Source organism: Artemia franciscana, chromosome 1, assembly GCF_032884065.1.
Source record: "Artemia franciscana chromosome 1, ASM3288406v1, whole genome shotgun sequence".
NCBI classification, from domain to species: Eukaryota; Metazoa; Arthropoda; class Branchiopoda; order Anostraca; family Artemiidae; genus Artemia; species Artemia franciscana.
The window spans coordinates 3204009-3226914 of NC_088863.1; the positions used below are offsets into that span (position 1 = coordinate 3204009).

Sequence of the window (22906 nt, forward strand, 5' to 3'; positions counted from 1 at the left end):
AAGGTTGTAAATTTACGCTCGAAAAGAAACTCCCAACAGTTTAAGTATGAAATGATGACTTCGATTCTTACGTTGTATTTTCTAAACATCTTCGATAAGATGATTTCTAAAGATATATTTTCGATAGATAGAAAAGCTAGATTTTCTAGATAGATGGAAAAGATAGATTTTCTAGATAGACAGAAAAGATAGAAAAGATAGATTTTCTAAACATCTTCAAAAAGGTCTGCGAAAACCTGACAGTAGTATGAATGTTTCGAGAACTTCTTTTGACAAGTTCTATCTTCTTACTTGAATTAAGTGACAAAAAAACAAAATAAAAAAAACAAAAAAAAAACAAAACAGAGAAAGTTTTGTCAGTACTAAAGGTCACTTCAGTACTGGTCACAACAACAACAACGGGGACGCCGGGGGGGACAGGGGGATATATAAATGACGACGGGGACACAGGGAATGTTTGATTAGCAATCACCATCAACAAAGCTCAAAGGCAATCATAAGAATAATAAGGTATAGATCTGAATACAGATTGTTTTTCCCATGGACAATTATATGTTGCATGTTCAAGAGTCGGTAATCCTGACAATCTATTTATATGCACAGACAATGGGACAGCCAAGAATGTTGTATATTCGCAAGTTTTACGTAGTTAAAAATATATATATATATCTATCTATATTCACAGGTGGGACACAGGGACACAACTACAATGGCGCGTAACTAATATGGCGCGTGCGCCCCCACCAACTAGGTGTTGGGGTGGTGCAACGCGCCACCCCAACAGCTAGTATATATATATATATATATATATATATATATATATATATATATATATATATATATATATATATATATATATATATATATAAATTATTGTCATATATATATATATATATATATATATATATATATATATATATATATATATATATATATATATATATATATATATATATATATATATATATATACTATTAATTATTGTCACCGAACCTACATTCAGTGGATTAGCTCCCTCTAAAAACTTGCTGCTGATAGTTCCTCGGCACGCTTTCTTTTCTGACTTTCTCTATCAGCAGCAGGTTTTTTGGCATAGACTCTTTGAGCATCTTCATCAGTCATTGTAAACTTAAACATTAATAGATTTCTACGTGAACATATGTCTTATATAACTTGAATGACGTCACCGTCAAAGCAAAAATGACGGCAACTAATTTCATGACTTAATTTCAGAACTTAATTTCTGTGTTGACTGACGTCATGAAATTAGTTGTCGTCATTTTTGTTATGACGATGCTTAGTATATTGTAAAACACATTAATTTGGTTAATAATATATGAACATGCTGGAATAGTCACTCGGTGAGAGAGGGTGTCAGAAGGGAGAATGAAGGTCCCAGGTTCAAATCCTGGTTAGGCTAAAAAAGGTAAAAATCTAAAAACTAAAAAAAAACTGAAAAAACTAAAAAAGGCAAAAACTACAAAAAAAACTAAAAACTAATAAAAAAAAAATTAAGAATAAAAATAAAAAAAAAATAAAAAAGATAAAAACTAAAAAAAAAAGTAAAAAGAAAAAACGAAAAAAAAACTAAAAAAGCTAAAAAAAGGTAAAAACCAATAAAAAACTGAAAAGAAAAAAAGGAATAAAACTAAAAAAAATTTTCATCTAAAAAACTAAAAAAAAACTAAAAAAGGTAAAAACTAAAAGAACTAAAAAGAAAAAAAACTAAAAAAAGGAAAAAAACTGAAAAATAAAGGAGAAAAAGAAAACTATAAAAATATAAATAAAAATAAAAAAACTAAAAAGATAAAAACTTCAAAAAAACTAAAAAGAAAAAAGAAAAAAACTAAAAAACCTAAAAAAAGGTCAAAACCAATAAAAAAAACTAAAAGGAAAAAAAGGGAAAAAATTAAAAATTTATTTCATCATATACCAATTCAAAAACGAATGTATACCGGGATGACGACCGGGACACAGGGAATATAAATGACACAACTGGGGACGCCGGGGTGCACAGGGGGATATATAAATGACGATGGCGACTCAGGGAATGGTCGATTAGCAATCACCATCAACAAAGCTCAAGGGCAATCATTAGAATCATGAGGTATAGATCTGAATACGGATTGTTTTCCCATTGACCATTATATGTTGCATGTTCAAGAGTCGGTAAACCTGACAATCTATTTATATGCACAGACAATGGGACAGCAAAGAATGGTGTATATTCGCAAGTTTTACGTAGTTAAAAACATATCTTCTATATATATAAAAATAAGTTGTCTGTCTGTGGATCTGTGGATCAGGTGACGTCATGTTTCTGTGTCGGATGACGTCATAAAGTTAGTTGTCGTCATTTTTGCTATGACGGTAACGTCATTAAAGATATTTAAGACATATATGTTCACGTAGAAATCTATTAATGTTTAAGTTTAAAATGACTGATGAACTTACAATGGCAAAAGCCGATGAAGATGCTCAAAGAGTCTATGCCAAAAAACTTGCTGCTGATAGAGAAAGTCAGAAAAGAAAGCGTGCCGAGGAATCAAAAGAACAGCAAGGAAACAGGCTTGAGGCTAAAGAACACAAAACCGCGCAGTTAGATGAAGATCCACCTGGACAGCGAGAGTCAAAACATATCAAAACTGAAAATGATAGCGATGATGATTGGGTTTGGGATTTTGACTTGGATAAGATCATCAATGCATACCAGATTTTAGTTAAAAAAAACAAAGGTTCGGCGATATGTATTTCATAGTGAAGCTGAAAAATAAAGAAGAAAAAGAAAACTGAAAAAAAAATGTAAAAAACTAAAAAATACTAAAAAGAAAAAACACTCAAAGAGAAATTACAGACCGGGACACAAATGACGACCGGGACAGAGGGAATATAAATAACGACCGGGACACTCAAAGAGAAATTACAGACTGGGATACCGGGACACAAATGACGACCGGGACACAGGGAATATAAATGACGACCAGGACCCATGGACAATTGTACTTTGCATGTTCGAGGGTCGGTAAACCTGACAATCTATTTATATGCAGCGACAATTGGACAGCGAAGAATGTTGTATATTCGCAAGTTTTACGCAGTTAATTTGTATTGTATCTATCTATCTATCTATATAAGAACGAGTTGTGTGTATGCATGTTTGTTTGTTTGTAAAAAGAGCGTTTGCATATGACGTCATTATTAGTACATACGGCTTTGTATATGCACAGACAATGGGACAGCCAAGAATGTTGTATATTCGCAATTTTTACGTAGTTTAACTCCTGTAGACGAAATGAATGCTTGCCTGAAAAATTCTAATTTATGGGCACACGTAAAAATATTAAAATTAACTACAAATATGCGTGTCCGATTGCAAAACGATGACTCTGGTCAAACATTTTCAGATCAATTGCTGGCAATTGGAAACGGAAAGCTCCCAGTAGTAGGAAAGCCAAGAATGTTGTATATTCGCAATTTTTACGTAGTTTGAAACACATATATAAATCTATATTCACAGGTGGGACATAGGGACACAACTACAATGGCGCGTAACTAATATGGCGCGTAACGACTTACGCGCGCGGGGGGGCTTGGGGGGGGCGCGAAGCGCCCCACCAACTAGGTGTTGGGGTGGCGCGAAGCGCCACCCCAACAGATAGTATATATATATATATATATATATATATATATATATATATACTATTAATTATTGTCACCGAACCTACATTCAGTGGATTAGCTCCCTCCTAAGGGAAGACACCGAAAAAACAAACAAAAAAAAAAACTATCATTTCCGACGATGCAAAAAAGGTAATTTTTCTTGTTGTTCTAGATTAAGGGCTGTGACTTTCCTCTACGGGTGTTCAACTATTATTATTCCAGTGGTGCACTTTTGTTTTTATACGATACGGTTTCCGAGGTGTTTCAGCTTATTTTTCGGAATTCCAATAACCTTTTTACTATTAAGACAAATCGAAATAATAGGTACTGTTCCTGACTAAGCTACAAGTGGCAATTTCTTCCCCCTAGACAATTTTTTTTAGACTTTTCTTTAAGTTTTGGTTATAATGGATCGGTGTTCGTTCTTTACTAGATTGCAGCAATTGCTGCAACCATAGTGCTCCAAATATAGGTAAAATTACATTGATAAACCCGAGATAATTTAAATTTCAAGTTTCCAGAATTATCAAGCCTTTTCTTACTGTCTTGATTCTTTGGTGCTCGAATCCCAAACTATTGTTGAGACCTACTATCACATAATACGAAGGAAGTATTTAAGGAGGACTTATTCCTTACTTTTGCCCGATGTGTGGAAGTATGGATTAGACTCTGGGTCATGTGATGTGTCAGTGTGTGGCATTGAGTTGTGGCACTGTGGGTCATGTGATGTGTCAGTGTGTGGCATTGAGTTGTGGCACTGTGGGTCATGTGATGTGTCAGTGTGTGGCATTGAGTTGTGGCACTGTGGGTCATGTGATGTGTCAGTGTGTGGCATTGAGTTGTGGCACTGTGGGTCATGTGATGTGTCAGTGTGTGGCATTGGGTTGTGGCACTGTGGGTCATGTGATGTGTCAGTTTGTGGCATTGAGTTGTGGCACTCTGGGTCATGTGATGTGTCAGTGTGTGGCATTGAGTTAGTTGAGAGATGGCTGATGAATTTAATAAGGGATGATTCTTTTGCAAGTATTAAAAATTTAGGACGATTTCTCAGGTTGGCAATCGAGCACAGAGGTAGATTTTTGTGATTTGTGTCTCTCTTTTTTTTTTTGGGATTTGTGTGTCCCTTTGTGCTAGGTGATGGTTATGTTTTTTTTTATGTAATGACAGTTATTCAAAAGTGAATTCTCTTTTTGTTTTGTACTGTCCTGGCCTAGGGGATTTTAGCGCAATGAAACTTACTTATTTATTTACTTACTTACTTGATAAGTGTACAAAGGGTAAAAATAAGTGTCTACAAAAAAAAATGAGAGATAGCAAAAGCTACTGATGACCATGAAAATGAAATCTGATTGCTTGATTTAGTTAAATTGAAAATGGTATAACCGTTTGTGTGAAAAGCAATTATAAAAAACGAGGAATTAAGTTTTTATTGAAAGAGCGCCATATGGAGTTTTTGGTAGTTTGCCAAGTTTGAAAAAGAATCGTGGATCATCAGAATCATCAAAACAAAATTTACTACACAGCTTAAAACAGTATAACTGTCCTCTTCGTTGGTATAACTGTCTTAAGACTTCAACAGATTACTGTCCTTTGAATAAAAACGCTATTTTTACGAATGAAAAGCCTGGTTAAATTTAATTTATTAGTTTTGCTTATTTAATTTCTTGGTTCAACTTCGCAACACTGGCAAAAATGGGGTACTGACATAAGAATTTCCGAATATACAAGTAACCGAAAGAAAGATCTTACGAAATCGGATATGAATAAACCTAAAATGGGTCCAAGGGAAGACTGGTCTGGATTTACCAAGAAGCCCACTAGACCCAGGCCTATGGGCGCACAATGTAAGGGGACGCAATAAATTATCACTGATAGACTTTTTTCTTAATAAAAACTGGACTGGTATGATTTGTCGTCGAAGTGCCTGGTTCACTCCGCTGTTGCGCTGCCTATTCACAGAAATGGGATTTTAAAACAAAAGAGGAATTCAGTGGCCACTTATAAACCGTTGTATGTCTCTTAAGAATGACAGCTAAGAGTTAGGTATCACCTCTCTCTTTTATTACTTTTGGCTCATTGGTTATGATTTGTTCAGTGCTTCTGCTATCCCCGGATTTTCGGGTATTTCTTCATAAATTTCACGAAAACGTAGTGGCTAAATTTCTTGGGCCTAGGAGCGCCAAAGCTATAAATCCGGCCCTGGGGAAAGGGAATAGTTTTATTTTTATATCCTGGGTAGTTTCATGTAGTAGTGCCATTGATCTCTTAGTTTTTTCAAATGTCTCTCAGTTTCCCTGAAAAAAATAAACATAATCTTTTCAAATCTTGGCTTTAGCTTAAATCAACACTGATCAAAAATTTGAAATCAAATCAAAAATTTGAAATTTTTCTAAAATTTTTAAATCCAAATGAAAAATTTAGCTTAAATCAAAACTGATCAAAATTTTTTACTCCGACCTGGGTCTATTTCTTAGCAGGTTTCAATTCCACAACTACTCATTAGAATATTCATTTTTAGGCTTGTAAAGAATTCCTTTCCCAAATCTAATGTGTTCTCTAGCAAGTTACTTGGCTTAAAAGAATGAAAGGCTGTTTGAGTTGCTTAAAGTTCGGTTTAGTCATTCACGAGGATCAATATATGTACATTGAGCAAGGCAAATATCCATCGTAAATTTAACCTAGCGACTGCCCCCTTCGCTTTCTCTCCTGTGCATCTATTCAAAAGCTAAGTTTCCATTTTGCTTGCTAAACACTTTCCTTTTTGGCAAGTAGCCATCTTTTCCAGTGTCTTAGAAAGACTAACATAATTAGGTGGTCATGCTACTTAAGCAAGAAAACTCTGGCAGTTCAATTTAGTTGGTGTTGCTGATCTGGTAATTACTTCATTGGATTTTTAAATATAGATTTGAAGATTCTTATTCATAATTAACAAAAGGTTTACCGCAAAGTATGGATGAACTACTCAGATGGATAAAAGTAAAAATTACGTACTTCTACTAGTTGCAAAATTACACTTCTTACTTAGAAACATACGGATGCCGATAGTTCCAGATGAATTCAATTTTCATTGTAATTTCCGCTATTTTTCCTGCAATTTGCCAATTTTCAATTTTCTTTTTGAAAATCAGCTCTCCCCCGAAATAAAATCCGGGCGTAAAGGCACATTAATGTGCCTTTACGTTAATTAATGATTATCATACCTTTCATTAATTAATTAGTTACCTTTCATTAATTAATGATCAACGTCGGTGCTGATGTGGTAATAACTTTTGTACAGAATTTTTTGCTGATCTGTCAACCATCTAGTAATCACTACACGGTTCTTATAGGCGTGTGTACAAAGATTTTTGGTGGGGGGGGGCTCTATATGTCTAGGAACAAGGTACGGACGGGAGTATATTTTGAAGACTTCACATAAATTCTTTTAGGAGAAGGAACTCGTAAAATAATGTAGCCTAGAAACAGGTGGAAAATATTGAAACCACGTTGGCTGTTGGCTGTCAACCATGTTGGTAATATCACAGAGGATATTAGTGCGAGTAGTTTTGCATAATCTTGTCTAGCTACAATGGATCAGTAAAAGTGTAATTTCTCATGCTTGTGCCAATGGAATATTAATGTAGGTAGTCTTTGTGACGAGCCTGTGATGCTAACATGATGCTTTTGGCCTTAAATTGAAAGTTGAGAGCATTAATACTATTTTATTTTATTATTTAAGATAATTTTTTCTTTTATTTATTATTTTATTACTATTTTATTTATTGTTTATTATTTTACTTATAATTTTTTTTAGATAAATCTTTTTTATTTTATTTTTTTTATATATTTTTTTTATCATTTTAGATATTTATTCATTATTTTAGATAAATCAGTGCAAAGAACTTATGTATCAATGCAAAATATACGTCATTAATTTGCTGTCTAAATAAAGTTTGTTATCGAAGGCAAATTGACATCCATTTGAATTCCAGATATACAAAAGGAGCTAGGCAAATGCCCCATGTCTCTTTGCTGCCCCAGGCATGTTGTTATTTTTCTTTGCTAAAACAGGGCTTCAAGTTGAAAATATAAAGGAAATAAATCTCAAGTGAAAATTTCAAATTTTCTGCTGTGAAGCTCTTAAAAATTGAGAAACCCCTTGATTTTATTGAAATAAATCCAGTTTCTTCATTTAACTGTTTCGATTTTTTAAATGGTTTCAACACAGTAGGCTATATGAAAGGAGGTCGGGGATGTGCTGTAAGTAATTGAGTGGAATGCTTAAAGTTATCCATTGCAGCAAGCTGGTTTTATTTTCATAACAAAAGCTCTTTTCCAAACACCCTGATGTATTCCGAAAGCCAAAGAGGCCAGTGTAATTCAAATTCATCTTGCCTTTGGATTCTAGAAAAACAAGTCATAAATAATTATTACATGTAATATTTATTCTTAATTTATATCCAGATTGTGTTGAGGATGTTCGAAAGTAAATCATTTTTAATACCCTCTGATTTCTTTAGTGGGTTTTGTCATTATAAAAGCAATAATTTGGTTTCTCCTCAGAACTTTGATTAAAAATAATTACGCGTGAAGATACTTTTATTTTATTTTAGTATTAAAACAAATATTGGAAAATACCACTTTTTTCAGATGTAGCCTACTGCCAAGGTACAATTTTGTGAAAAGAGGTTTTAAAATTGTTAATGACGTGGTGGTAACATTGTCTCTATGAACACGTGCTTGAGGGAAAAGGGGTCTAGCAGAGTAAAGAGTAGTCTGCAAGAAAATACTACCTATCAAGACAGTTGTCTCATTAATTTGATCCAAATTTATTGCAGTCCAGCCATCTTTACCAAATTATCACACGGAAAAATAATAATGATTTACAGTGTTTCGATTCCAGCCAACAGCAGCATTTCATTCCTCTTGTCAAATATTTCGTTTCAGGGAGTAAAACGCACGATCTATTAGACATATCTTCTGCTTCTTTTGGGGTATTAAACAGCATTTGGAACACGCCTTCCATCGGTAGTACAGAAAAAGATAGAAATATTTTATAGTAAATCAATTCAAGTTTACATTTTTGAATCTATGACTGCTTACTCCAGCTTCCTGTACTGCCCGGACATCTTCTAGACTAAGCATCTCGAAAATTGAAGGGCTCGTTTTTTTTTTTTTTTTTTTTTTTTTTTTTTTTTTTTTTTTTTTTTTTTTTTTTTTTTTTGTCAGTAATAAATGATTGCTAGCTCCTTCTGCTCAGTCCCTACATTGGATTCAAGCTACTCAGTGCGTAGCCTTTTCTTCCGTGTTTCTGCAGTACTCCAGGAAAAGCTGAATTGTTGCTAGAAAAAACTTCAGTCTCACATGAGGAGTCGTTTATGTGGTTTTTTTTTTTTTTGCTTTTTGTCCCACGGATGGAAGCGTCCATGTAAGTTCATATGGAGTGACAGTCTGGGTCAGAGTGGCCAGATGGGTCGTATTTGTGCCATTTTGGCATTTTTTGAAGCTTTGCGCATTAATTTTTTTTTAAATCGGCGCATTTTTGGGGGGAAATGTCGTTCATTCCGCGCATTTTCACTAGAAATTAGAGCTTTTGGCTCATTTTCATTTTTATGGTGGCGCAACTTTAAACAAAACATCGGGCAATACTGGTATGGGTCAGTTCTTCGACCAGGCTTGAGTTTCCCTCTGTTATTAATGAATCATGCTCTTACTCTATACCCATATTCCTCCCGGCTCCGGCTGTTTCTCAGCCCGTTCTTACCCTGTTTGCTGCCGTATCTCCAAATATGGAAGTAAACTTTCCTTCTCGACGTTCGAAAAGCACTTTATAAAGTATTTTGCTAGTTTCTCTCTTTATTATATTAAATAAAAAAAACAAGTTTTTTCAACTGAAAGTAAGGAGTGACATCAAAACTTAAAACGCACAGAAATTACTTCGTATATGAAAGAGGCTGCTTCCTCATCAACGCCCCGCTCTTTACGCTAAAGTTTGACTCTTTCTCTCAATTCTTCTTTCTAAAACAGTAAAAAACTTTAGCGTAAAGAGCGGGGCGTTGATGAGGAAGCAGCCTCTTTCATATACGAAGTAATTTCTGTGCGTTTTAAGCTTTGATGTCACTCCTTACTTACAGTTGAAAAAACTTGTTTTTTTTATTTAATTTCTGAACGTTTTTGAATCAATGCATGTTTTGATTTTGGCTCTCCGCAGAGGAATAATCAAAACGAAATTTGCATATTTTTTTTTTGGCTCAATGGCTTTCTCATAATTTTGATCGAATCATTGTGAGAAAAAAGAGCGGGGGACGAAGCCTAGTTGCCCCCCGATTTTTTGGTTAATTAAAAAGGCAACTAGAACTTTTAATTTTTTACGAATCTTTTTATTGGTAAAAGATTTACGTAACTTATAAATTAGCTTTCGTAAAGAACTTTTGTATTCTCATGTTTTTATTACATATATGAGGGGATTCGCCCCATCGTCAGTACCTCGCTCTTTACACTAAAGCTTAAATTTTATCCCAATTCATTAAGAATGACCCCCTGAATCACAAAAGCCGTAGAATAAGTAGTTGAAATTACCGAAAATACTTTAGCGTAAAGAGCGAGGTATTAGAAGGAGGTGAGCCCCTCATATGGGTAATAATTTCTGTTTGTTTTAAGTTTTATTGCTGTTCCTTACTTCCAGCTGAAAAAGCTTTTTCACTTTTATTTTTTAATTGTTTTTTTTTTTTAATAATGCTAGTAAATCCTGCTCTCCCTTCATGGAAATTTTCTTCTCCCATTACAAATTCTCGAAGGAAAGTTCCCCCAGCATATCCCCCTCTTCTCAACCCCTCCCAAAAACCAAAAAAATCCTCCTGAAAACGCCTGTATACTTCCCAATAACCATTACTATATGTAAGCACAGGTCAAAGTTTGTAACTTGTTGCCCCTCCCACGGGGACTGTGGGGGAGTAAGTCGTCCCCAAAGACATAGTTATAAGGTTTTTCGACTACGCTGAATAAAATGGCTATCTCAGAATTTTGATCCGTTGACTTTGGGAAAATAATTAGCGTGGGAGGGGGCCTAGGTGCCCTCCAATTTTTTTGGTCACTTAAAAAGGGCACTAGAACTTTTTATTTCCGTTAGAATGAGCCCTCTTGCAACATTCTAGGACAACTGGGTCGATGCGATCACCCCTGGGGAAAAAAAAAACAACAAAAAAACAAAAAAAACAAATAAACACGCATCCGTGATCTGCCTTCTGGGAAAAAATGCAAATTTCCACATTTTTGTAGATAGGAGCTTGCAACTTCTACAGTAGGGTTTTCTGATACGCTGAATCTGATGATGTGATTTTCGTTAAGATTCTATGACTTTTAGGGGGTGTTTCCCCCTATTTTCTAAAAAACGCAAATTTTCTAAGGCTCGTAACTTTTGATGGGTATAACTAAACTTGATGAAACTTATATATTTAAAATCAGCATTAAAATGCGATTCTTTTGATGTAGCTATTGGTATCAAAATTCCATTTTTTAGAGTTTTGGTTACTATTGAGCCGGGTCGCTCCTTACTACAGTTCGTTACCACGAACTGTTTGATATGTATAAGCGTTGTCAGTACATTTCCACTTTTATAATGTCCCTTTTAATTTCTTATTTATGTATATTTTTTTGTGTTTTACTCAGTTTGTTTTGTTATCACCCGTTTGTATATTTACATTTTTTTTTTTTTTTGACGAATTAGATAAAATGAATGATTATGAATTTGATTTACTCATTCAGACAATTCGTTTTTCAGTGTTTAACAATTCTAAGTTTTTAGTTTCTATTGTTATTGTTTAAGTTTCTATTGTCTAAGTTTCTTTTTTTAAGTTTCTATTGTTTTTAGCTTTTCTTGATGTTTTGTCCTATTTTTGCTTTTGATGCCGAGTTCAAATTTTGCCTTTCGGGGCTTTTGATGGCCAGTTTCTTGGAATAAATATGTCTGTAGATAGGCTTTCCTGGACGAGACCATACTTCAAACTTTATTCCAATGTCACTGCCACGGCTGGAAGCATTTGCGAGACACGCTTCTGGAGATAGCTTAGGGGACTTTGCGATTTTGATGCCATAACTTCTCAAATATCTAACGCTTTATTATTAGCTATAATATTAGGGATCAAAATGGCTTTTAATAAAAGACTAGAAATTTTTATCCTCGTTGCTCGGTTCAACAACTCCTGGCTATTTTCTTCTTTGGGACAGAAGCTTCAAAGCAAATTTAACGGTAAAATGGTGAGTTACCAACCCAACGTAATATAACCCCATAGAGAATCAATCCCCGTCTATGCATTAAGTGCATGTCTCCTCTATCTTCTTTTGGTTGTGACTGGAGACTAAGCTTCTTTATTTTGCTTGCTAAACACTTCTGTTCTTGGCGAGTATCCACTTTTCCCAGTGTCTTGGGAAGACTAACGCGATTAGGTGTCATGCTACTTAAACAAGAAGAATTCCTTGAGTAATATAAGCTGATTGGACAAAGAGCCTCTGTTTGTGTATTAAGTTTTCTTCTTCTTCCTCTTTGGTAGTTACTGGACAATGCACCAGAGAATAGTCTTCCAAAGGAGATTAGTTTATATTGAGACAAGGCATCCTGGAGATAATTTATTATCATATACTGGACACTGATTTGGCTTTTTGAGATTGAGAAAGAGACTACTATTGAAGAACGGAGGGTCGTGACTGTTTTTCACTTCTTTGTTATTTTTTTTCTCTTCTGAATCTGATTGGGTGAGACGGACTACATGGCTGTGCTTTTAAAGTTTTTACGCTGTTTCATAATTTTCACATGTGAAACACCTTTTTTAAACTAGGATGTTTGTTTATTTCTCATTTCTCAGTTGTTCCGAAGGTCGGACGCTTTTAGTATTTTTTTTTTTTTTTAAATCACCTTGGGTGGGAGCGGTGATGTTTAGGGTCTAAAAAAGCTGGTTTTCAGAAAAAAAATTTGGCATATATTTTTTAACGCTTAAAACTTTTCATAACTATTCAATGGAAGAAAATAAAAAACTTTGTGATGCCTTGTATGTATTAAATAAAAAAAACGAGTTTTTTTAACTGAAAGTAAGGAGCGACATTAAAACTTAAAACGCACAGAAATTACTTCGTATATGAAAGAGGCTGCTTCCTCATCAACGCCCCGCTCTTTACGCTAAAGTTTGACTCTTTCTCTCAATTCTTCTTTTTAAAACAGTAAAAAACTTTAGCGTAAAGAGCGGGGCGTTGATGAGGAAGCAGCCTCTTTCATATACGAAGTAATTTCTGTGCGTTTTAAGTTTTAATGTCGCTCCTTACTTTCAGTTAAAAAACGCGTTTTATTTATTTAATTTCTGAACGTTTTTGAATCAATGCATGTTTTGATTTTGGCTCTCCGCAGAGGAATAATCAAAACGAAATTTGCATATTTTTTTGGGGGGGGGGCTAAATGGCTTTCTCATAATTTTGATCGAATGATTTTGAGAAAAAAAGAGCGGGGGTGAAGCCTAGTTGCCCTCCGATTTTTGGTTAATTAAAAAGGCAACTAGAACTTTTAATTTTTTACGAATCTTTTTATTGGTAAAAGATTTACGTAACTTATAAATTAGCTTACGTAAAGAACTTTTGTATTCTCATGTTTTTATTACATATATGAGGGGATTCTCCCCATCGTCAGTACCTCGCTCTTTACACTAAAGCTTAAATTTTATCCCAATTCATTAAGAATGACCCCTGAATCACAAAAGCCGTAGAATAAATAGTTGAAATTACTAAAAATACTTTAGTGTAAAGAGCTAGGTATCATACGGAGGTGAGCCCCTTATATGGGTAATAATTTCTGTTTGTTTTAAGTTTTATTGCTGTTCCTTACTTCCAGCTGAAAAAGCTTTTTCACATTTATTTTTTAAATTTTTTTTAAATAATGCTAGTAAATCCTGATCTCCCTTCATGGAAGTTTTCTTCTCCCATGACAAATTCTCGATGGAAACTTCCCCCTGCATATCCCCCTCTTCTCAACCCCTCCCCCCAACCAAAAAATCCTCCTGAAAACGCCTGTATACTTCCCAATAACCAATACTATATGTAAGCACAGGTCAAAGTTTGTAACTTGTTGCCCCTCCCACGGGGACTGTGGGGGAGTAAGTCGTCCCCAAAGACATACTTATAAGGTTTTTCGACTACGCTGAATAAAATGGCTATCTCAGAATTTTGATCCGTTGACTTTGGGAAAATAATTAGCGTGGGAGGGGGCCTAGGTGCCCTCCAATTTTTTTGGTCACTTAAAAAGGGCACTAGAACTTTTCATTTCCGTTAGAATGAGCCCTCTTGCAACATTCTAGGACAACTGGGTCGATACGATCACCCCTGGGGGAAAAAAAACAAAAAAAAAACAAAAAAACAAATAAACACGCATCCGTGATCTGCCTTCTGGCAAAAAATGCAAAATTCCACATTTTTGTAGATAGGAGCTCGAAACTTCTACAATAGGGTTCTCTGATACGCTGAATCTGATGGTGTGATTTTCGTTAAGATTCTATGACTTTTAGGGGGTGTTTCCCCCTATTTTCTAAAATAACGCAAATTTTCTCAGGCTCGTAACTTTTGATGGGTAAGACTAAACTTGATGAAACTTATATATTTAAAACCAGCATTAAAATGCGATTCTTTTGATATAGCTATTAGTATCAAAATTCCATTTTTTAGAGTTTTGGTTACTATTGAGCCGGGTCGCTCCTTACTACAGTTCGTTACCACGAACTGTTTGAAAGGAAGATTTTTTTTTGTGACAGTACTAAACTACTAGTACTAGACAATAATACTAAAGGGATTAAAAACAATAAGGCTCCAGGTAGTGACAGTGTGGTAAATAAATTTCTTAAATATGGTGGATCTTTGGTTAGAAATAAGTTACTGAAGATTATGAATATTATTTCTGAAAAAGTGGAAGTACCTAGTGATTTTAGGAAAACCTTAATTAAACCTCTGTATAAGAAAGGTGATAAGAGTGAGTGTCGTAATCATCGAGGCATTAGTCTGTTTCTCTTTAGGTAGCAAATTACTTAGTAATATAATACTTTTCAAACCGAGAGACGCTGTAGACAAAGTTTTAAGGGTAGAACAGTGTGGTTTTAGAAAAGGTGCCGACCAAATTTTCACTCAGGTTAATTAAAAAAAAACTAGTTTTTTTTAACTGAATGTAAGGTGGGACATTAGAACTTAAAACGAAAAGAAATTACTCCGTGTATGAAAGGGGCTGTTCCCTTCTTAACGCGCCGTTCTTTACGCTAAAGTTTGACTTTCTCTCAATTCTACTTTATTAAATAGTAAAAAAGACTTTAGCGTAAAGAGCGGGTCGTTGAGAAGGGAGCAGCCCCTTTCATACACGGAGTAATTTCTGTTCGTGTTAAGTTTTAATGTCGCTCCTTACTTTCAGTTAAAAAAACTAGTTTTTTTATTTAATTTCTGAACGTTTTTGAATTAATGTATGTTTGATTTTGGCTCTCCGTACATAAATTTTTAAAATTGAATTTGCATATTAATTCTTTTTGTGCTAAATGGCTTTCTCTTAGTTTTGATCAGACGATTTTGAGAAAAAAGGGGTGGGAGAGGAGGCATAGTGGCCCTCCGATTTTCCGTTTACTTAAAAAGGCAACTAGAACTTTCAATTTTTAACGAACGTTTTTATTTGCAAAAAATATACGCAACTTAAGAATTAACTTACGTAAAGAACTTCTATACTCTTATATTTATGTTATGTATATGGGAGGCTTTGTCCTCTCGTTAATACCTCGCTCTTTACGCTAAAGCTTAAATTTTGTCCCAATTCTTTAAGAATGAATTGTCCCAATTCCAGACTCACAAAGGTCGTATAAATAGTTGAAATTACTAAAAATACTTTAGCGTAAACAGCAATGTATTTAGGAGGAGAAGAACCCCTCATATGCGTAATAATCTCTGTTTGTTTTAATTTTCAATGCTGCTCCTTACTTTCAGTTGAAAAAACTTTTTCATATTTATTTTTTCATTCTTTTTTATTATAATGTTAGAAAATCCTGTCCCCCTTCATTGAATTTCTCTTCCCCCACAACAAATTCCTCCAAGGAAAGATTCTCCCACGTAGTCCCCTCAACTCCCCCCCCCTACCAAAACAATTCCCTGCAAACGTCTGTAAACTTACCAATAACCATTACTGTATGTAATCCCTGGTCAAAGTTTGTAAGTTGCAGGCCCTCCCCCGGGGAGTAATTCATCCTCAAAGACATGGTTAATATGTTTTTTCGACTATGTTGAACAAAATGGCTATCTGAAAATTTTGATCCGTTGACTTTGCAAGCGTTCGATTCTGTTGATAGAAGAGCTTTAGCAAAGGTTTTATCCTTATATGGGATTAAATAAAAAAACTAGTTTTTTTTTAACTGAAAGTAAGGAGCGACATTAAAACTTAAAATGGATAGAAATTACTCCGTGTATGAAAGGGGCTGTTCCCTTCTCAACGCCCCGCTCTTTACGCTAAAGGTTTTACTGCTTAATAAATTAGAATTGAGAGAAAGAGTCAAACTTTAGCGTAAAGAGCGGGACGTTAAGAAGGGAACAGCCCCTTTCATACATGGAGTAATTTTTGTCCATTTTAAGTTTTAATGGCGCTCCTTACTTTCAGTTAAAAAAAACTATTTTTTTATTTAATAAGTTTTAATGTCGCTCCTTACTTTCAGTTAAAATTTTTTTTTTTATTTAATAAAGACTTAAAGCCCTGCAAATACAATATTATTGCCGATGATTTCTTTACGATAAAATTCAACCTTTATTGTTTTTCAATATACTGTCCAAAGACAGTTTCAACTTTAATTTTCTAATATATTTTTCAAATGAAGTGGTTCGGTCTCCCTTAATCTATGGTCCAACAGTATTCCTAGGCAGGGCCGTATCCCGGGGGATGGGGTTACCGAGTTTGACACCCCACCCCTTATTTTTTTTTGTCTTACCCGTAAAAAAAACAATGCATATAAGGAAAGTTTTGGTCTATTTTTAAAAAATTTTGTACCCCACCCCGAGCCAAAACTCTTGAATTTGTTCTTTTCCTAGGATGATTTAGTGTTTTTCTAATTCAGAAGAAAACAAATTAACTTCAGACCTACCCTCCCCCCTGTTATGCTAACATACAAGTTCCTTCTGTTTTCCTGATTTTGCCCCTCCTCTGACCGAAAGTCCTCTTTGCGCGCCTTTCTCTAAACATTGAATACAATTTTTAAGTATTTACGAGTTAGAAGGATTTAACTCTAGCTTAGCCAAATTATTCTTTTATCAAACAGTAACAATTGTTATTACTGTCATGGAGCGCCCGGACAATATAATTGCCAAATTTTTAATGACAATATAATTAAACTGTCCCAACTTATCACGTAAGGTGGCTATCCGGGAGAGGGATTGGGAAGGGGTGCCAAGGGGGACTAGGACCCTGTGGGAAAAGTGGAAGTCATGGCCAATTGTAGAAAAAAGCCAAGACAGATTGTCCAGGTTAATTTTACCCCTTTGATGGTTACCTTACTTTGACCGTTACGCTTCTTTATTATTGCTGTTTTACCGCCATCTTCAGTAGATCTTCTTCTATATTGTGGGTAACCATCATTGCCAGTAATTTTGTTTGATACTAAAAGTCAAGGATATTGCTTTGTGCACCTTCCTTTGGCCATGCATGGTGAATTTTCGTTCAGTGCACCGCAAGGTCCATGTGTCATATTTTTTACAATAATATCATGTAACCATGTATATGGCTTCTTAGCCCCTTCCCTTGCCTATAAAATGTCCCCTGTCATTCCTCTCTTGGAAACCTTAATCAAGAACCAGAATTTCTGTTTTATTGTTTTTAACGTTTCCCTTATTCGGCTGGTACACACCCAATGAAGTCCAAGAAAATAATCTTAACCAATTTTCAACACAACGGCTTGAAAGGAAAAGACTATCAAAATAATTAAGTGCAGTCAAAAAACTCTTGATTGGATCAGACATATCACATGACAGGATTAACACAGTGTACGTAGAGTTGAACTTCTGGCGATTAGCAGTCAATCAAATCTGGCGTGTTTAAAAAAATACAGGGTTATTCTGAAACATGTGGGAATGATGGAAAAAATATTGAAAGTATTGGTCTCCATTGTTTGGCTGGTACATACCCAATGAAGTCCAAAAAATAATCTGAACCAATTTTCAACACAGTGTATTGAAAGAAAAAGACTTTCAAAACAATTAAGTGCAGTCAAAAAACTCCTGATTGGATCAGACAGATCACATGACAGGATTAACACAGTGCACGTAGAGTTGAACTTCTGGTGATTAGTGTTCAGTCAAATCTGACACATTTGAAAAAATACACGGTTATTCTGAAACATGTGGGAATGAAAAAAAAATATTGAAAATATTTTTTTTTCCCTTGTTTGGCTGGTAGACACCCAACAAAGTCCAAAAAATATTCTGAACCAATTTTCAACACAACGGCTTGAAAGAAAAAGACTATCATGAAAAAGACAACAGGATTAATACAGTGCACATAGAGTTGAACTTCTGGCGATTAGTGTTCAGTCAAATCTGGCATGTTTGAAAATATACAGGGTTATTCTGAAACATGTCGGAATGGTGGAAAAAATATTGAAAATAGAAAAATAAACTTTGGATTGGCTTTAAAACAGATAAAAGCTAATAAAGTAGTTCATTCTCTGATTCGATAAATAAAAACCTTAGCAACAAAAAAAACTCAAATTTAAAAGTAAGGAGCCAAGTGAGTCAGTTACAGACTTTTTTAACAAGAGAAATTAAAGCTCAATAATCAGAAATCAATTGATGGGATGTCTCGCCCTCGGCACCTTTACATGGAAACTGCCTCAAGTTTTCAAGTTAAATTTCAGACACGCTATGAAATGTATGACATCTATATTTTTTGGCTGGTTTTCACTCAAGCAAGCCGCATGGTGTGTAGTCAATTCAGAGGGTCGGTAAAACTCCCTACAAACATATATTATAAAATCACAAGCCTGCAGCAAATCCGCTGATCCAGACGCATTCCATACAGCTGGTCAAACTGCAGAATGAATGAATGAATCAATGAATTACTTTTTTATCCGCAAAAGAATAAAAAAACACAAAGTACAGAATATTATAAATAAACTAAAACAATGAACAGCAAGAAAAAAAAAATCAGACTAACAAAAGACAACATGGACTAAGTAACCAGTATTAATATGGAAAAAGGCTGCAGAGGGTTGTAAACGTGAATAAAGTAGATAGTCTTTTTCCATAAATCATCACCAGAAGACCGAATCCAAGAAGGCATATCTATTAAACCAAATCGACCAATTAATTTTCTGTTTTGGTGCCATCTAGGAAGCTGGAGGAGGATTTTGCAATATCTGAAATAAGCCGCATGTACAGTATGGGGATTTTTCTTACAAAACAGATGAGCCATGCCTGATAAAACAAAACACTGGGGTGCAATAAGCGTTATAAGTCATGCACAAACCGTTGCGTTTGTAACGGCTTTTGTTTGGGGATATTTTTCTGTAAGTGACGTGTAGGTTTTTCATGGCTTGATTCACTAGGGATGAAAAGGTAGTGGAAAGTGTTGGACGAAAACACAGACCAAGCCAACTAACTAAAGAAGAACATGGCAAAATTGCAGTCCCAGCAACAAATCGAGCAACCGTCCAAGGGCTATTAGAACAAATAAACTTGCATTTAGACACATTAACTGACAGTCCAATCTTAGATAACTTATTGGTTAATACAGTAAAATTGGAAAGCAATCCACAGCAAGTCTGGGCAACAAGAAGAACGTCGTCTGCATATGCAACAGAAGACAAACCAATATTACCATAAGAAACAGAACTTTTAAGGGAATGCAGGCACGATGCAAGCACACATTTAAATATACTAGAAGACAATACGGCAGAAGTTGCAACCTATGTATTTCTAGCAGCAGTTTTCATACCATGAAATGGTAAAAACCATGAGACTAAGATGAAAATCTTCTGAGAAAAAAGGAATAAAACAAGAGCTAAGAGCTCATATGGCACTTGTGATGAGGTCAGAAGAGCCAAGATCTCATATGGCATGAGCTCTAGCAAAATTATAAGATTCAATAGATTAATTTAAAAGAAAAATCAGAGGCTTAATGTTGGTCGGCATTTAAAATAAGAGCTCTGAGACACAAGGTCCTTTTAAATATCAAAATTCATTAAGATCCAATCACCCACTCACAAGTTAAAAATACCTCATTTTTCTAATTTTTCCTCTCCCTTCAGCCCCCTCCCAGATGGTTGAATTGGGGAAATCAACTTAATCAAGTCAATTTGTGCAGGTCCCTGAGACGCCTACCAATTTCCATTGTCCAAGCACGTCCAGAAGTACCAAACTCCCAACGCACTGGACCCCGCTAACTACCCCAATGAGAGTGGATCCAGTCCCGTTTCGTCAATCACGTATCTACGACATTTGCTAATTCTACCCACCAAGTTTAATCCCAATCTCTCCACTCTAAACGTTTTCCAAGATTTCCGGTTTCCCCCGCCAACTCTCACCCAATGTCACCAGAACTGGTCGGGGTTTAAAATAAGAGATCTGAGATATGAGTTCCTTCTTAATATGAAATTCAATATACCTCACGAATGGTAATACGCTCTTAAGTTAAAAATATCTCATTTTTTCTAATTTTTCAGAATTAACCCTCCCCCCAACTTCCCAAAAGAGAGTGAATTCGTTCTGTTTATGTCAATCACGTATCTAGGACTTTTGCTTATTTTTCCCACTAAGTTTCATCCCGATCCCTTCACTCTAAGTATTTTCCAAGATTTTAGGTTTCCCCCTCCAGTGTCACCTGATCCGGTCGGAATTTAATGTAAGAGCTCTGAGACATGACATCTTCCTAAATATCAAATTTAATTAAGATCCGATCTAATTTTTCCTAATTTACCGTCCTCCTACTCCCCCCCCCAGATGGTCAAATCAGGGAAACAACTATTTCAAATTTGATCTGGTCTGGTCCCTGATACGCCTGCCAAATTTCATCGTCCTAGCTTATCTGGAAGTGCTTAAACTAGCAAGACCAGGACTGACAGACCAACAGACCTACAGAATTTGTGATCAAATTTTCTCTGGGAATGGAATATTTCGTTGAAGGTTGGCTTCAGTATGACTTATTTTGGAAAAGGGTTATTTCCCGGCTTTGGGCAAGCCATGGGTGGAAGTAGTTATAGGCCCTACTAAACTGAAGGAAAACTCGACTTTCTTAAAACTTTAAACCCCCCTCCCCCCTTGCCCTATTTTAGATAGGGCTTGTGTTATCAGAGCTCGATATGAGCCCTGATCCTAGTCATCTTTGGTCTAGCTTTCATTTGGATCTGTTGCTCCATTCGCAAGTTATACTAAATTAAACCAAAAGCTTCACTGAGATCCATCAATCTCTCGCAAGCTACACTGAATTAAATAAAAAACTCAACTTTTAATTAAGCTTGGGTCTCCATCCCAGAACTCAATGTATACCATACTCTTAGGCATCTTTATTAAATTTTCATCGAAATTCATCTCCATATGCAAGTTACAGTGAATTAAATAAAAAACTTGAATTTTTTTTAACACTTAAAGCCCCATCGCCCTAATTAAGCTCAATTTTAAATCCAAATAGTTCAATTTCAATACGAATCTGACTGGTGGTTCTCTTGCTATACTTGAATGCACAGACAGGCGGACAGACAGACAGATCTCAAAAACCTATCTTGATGGATATTTTCCACTATCCAAATAGGTGATGATACCTGGATGATGATATGCCATTGTTTTCCTTTTTTTGGATCCAATTAGCCAAAGACGTTGCAAAATCCGTCTGTCTGTCTGTCCGTCCGTGTAATCACGTATAGGGGAGAAACTCTGGTTGGATTTGGGTGAAAATTTTGATGGCCAGATTTGATGCCAAGGATCATAAGACATATCAATTTGAAAGATGAAGATCCTAGCTCAAATAAAACAGAGGGGAGAGGGCTTTACCTGCTAAAAACAGTTTTTCGTTTAATTTAGAGTAACTTGCAACTGGAGTGATGGATATGAATGAAAATTGAACGAAAGAGGCCTAAGACCATGACAAATATCAAGTTTTGAGATAAAGACCCTAGCTCAAATTTAACAAGGGGGAATGGGTTTTAATTCCTGAAAAATTTAAGTTTTCTGTTTAATATAGTATAACTTGCAAATGAAGTAATGGATCCGAATGAAAACTAGACCAAAGATGCCTAAGATCAGGGCTCATATCAAGTTCTGGTACCACAAACCTTATCTCAAATAGGGCGAGGGGGAGAGGGTTTCAAGTCTTAAGAAAGTTGAGCTTTCCTTTAATTTAGTAGGGCCTATAGCATATGAATGGAGTGACAAATCTGAAGTCAGATTCGTCTCAATACCTGAATTTGCTGGAAGGAATTTGACAAAATACCATTGCATTATATCCAGCTAGAATTGCCTAGACTTGTTTATTGCAGACAACATTTAGATGGGCAAAGATTCATAGCTTCAGTAGTTTTACCAATAATATGGTCCTGAAAATGATGAAATGGTAGAAATCTGGTTCAGTTGATGAGATGACAAAACTTAAACACTAATGTCAGAAATATAAGCCCAAATTGACTACAGTATGCAACATTTAGCACAAAACAACGGATTTTAGCTCACTGTCGACCAGTGAACTGTGAAATAATTTCAATTTTCTTTGTTATATAACTTTTAAACAAAAATTAAACCAAGTGTTAATCATACTATAATTTTTTTTCATAAAAAACAAATACATTATTTCATATCCAAAAATAGGGCATGGAGCTATATCTGTGCTTACTCTAGATCTAAAGGGTGATGTTTTCTTGTACATTGCCAGAGCACAGACAAACAAAAGCTATATCTGAGTTTGCTCTAAATCTAAAGGTGATATTTTCTTGTACATTGCCTAAGCACACACACACAAAATTTTCGTGTTAAAGGTAAAGTGTTTGAAAAACAAGTACATTAAAAGTATCTTAAGTAATAAGTATTTCGTAATCTTACTTAAGTATCAAGTAATAAGTTCCCCCCCACGGTTTTTACTTAAGTACAATTACAAGTAATGAAAAATTTTACTTAAGTAGTACTTCAAGTAAAAGTACTTCAAGTAAGTGACAGCACTGCTACTGATACGCATAAAATTGTTATTTCCGCTGACAAAACGCCACCTGGCCAACATGTGCGTAGATACAATGCTCCAACT

At 35.1% G+C, this 22906-nt stretch overlaps 1 protein-coding gene across 9 annotated transcripts in view; it reads left to right on the forward strand.

The window, feature by feature from the left end:
- Nucleotides 1–22906, forward strand: part of LOC136043927 (uncharacterized) — a 141005-nt gene that overhangs the window by 99243 nt on the left and 18856 nt on the right. The gene's annotated exons all lie outside the window — the stretch shown is intronic.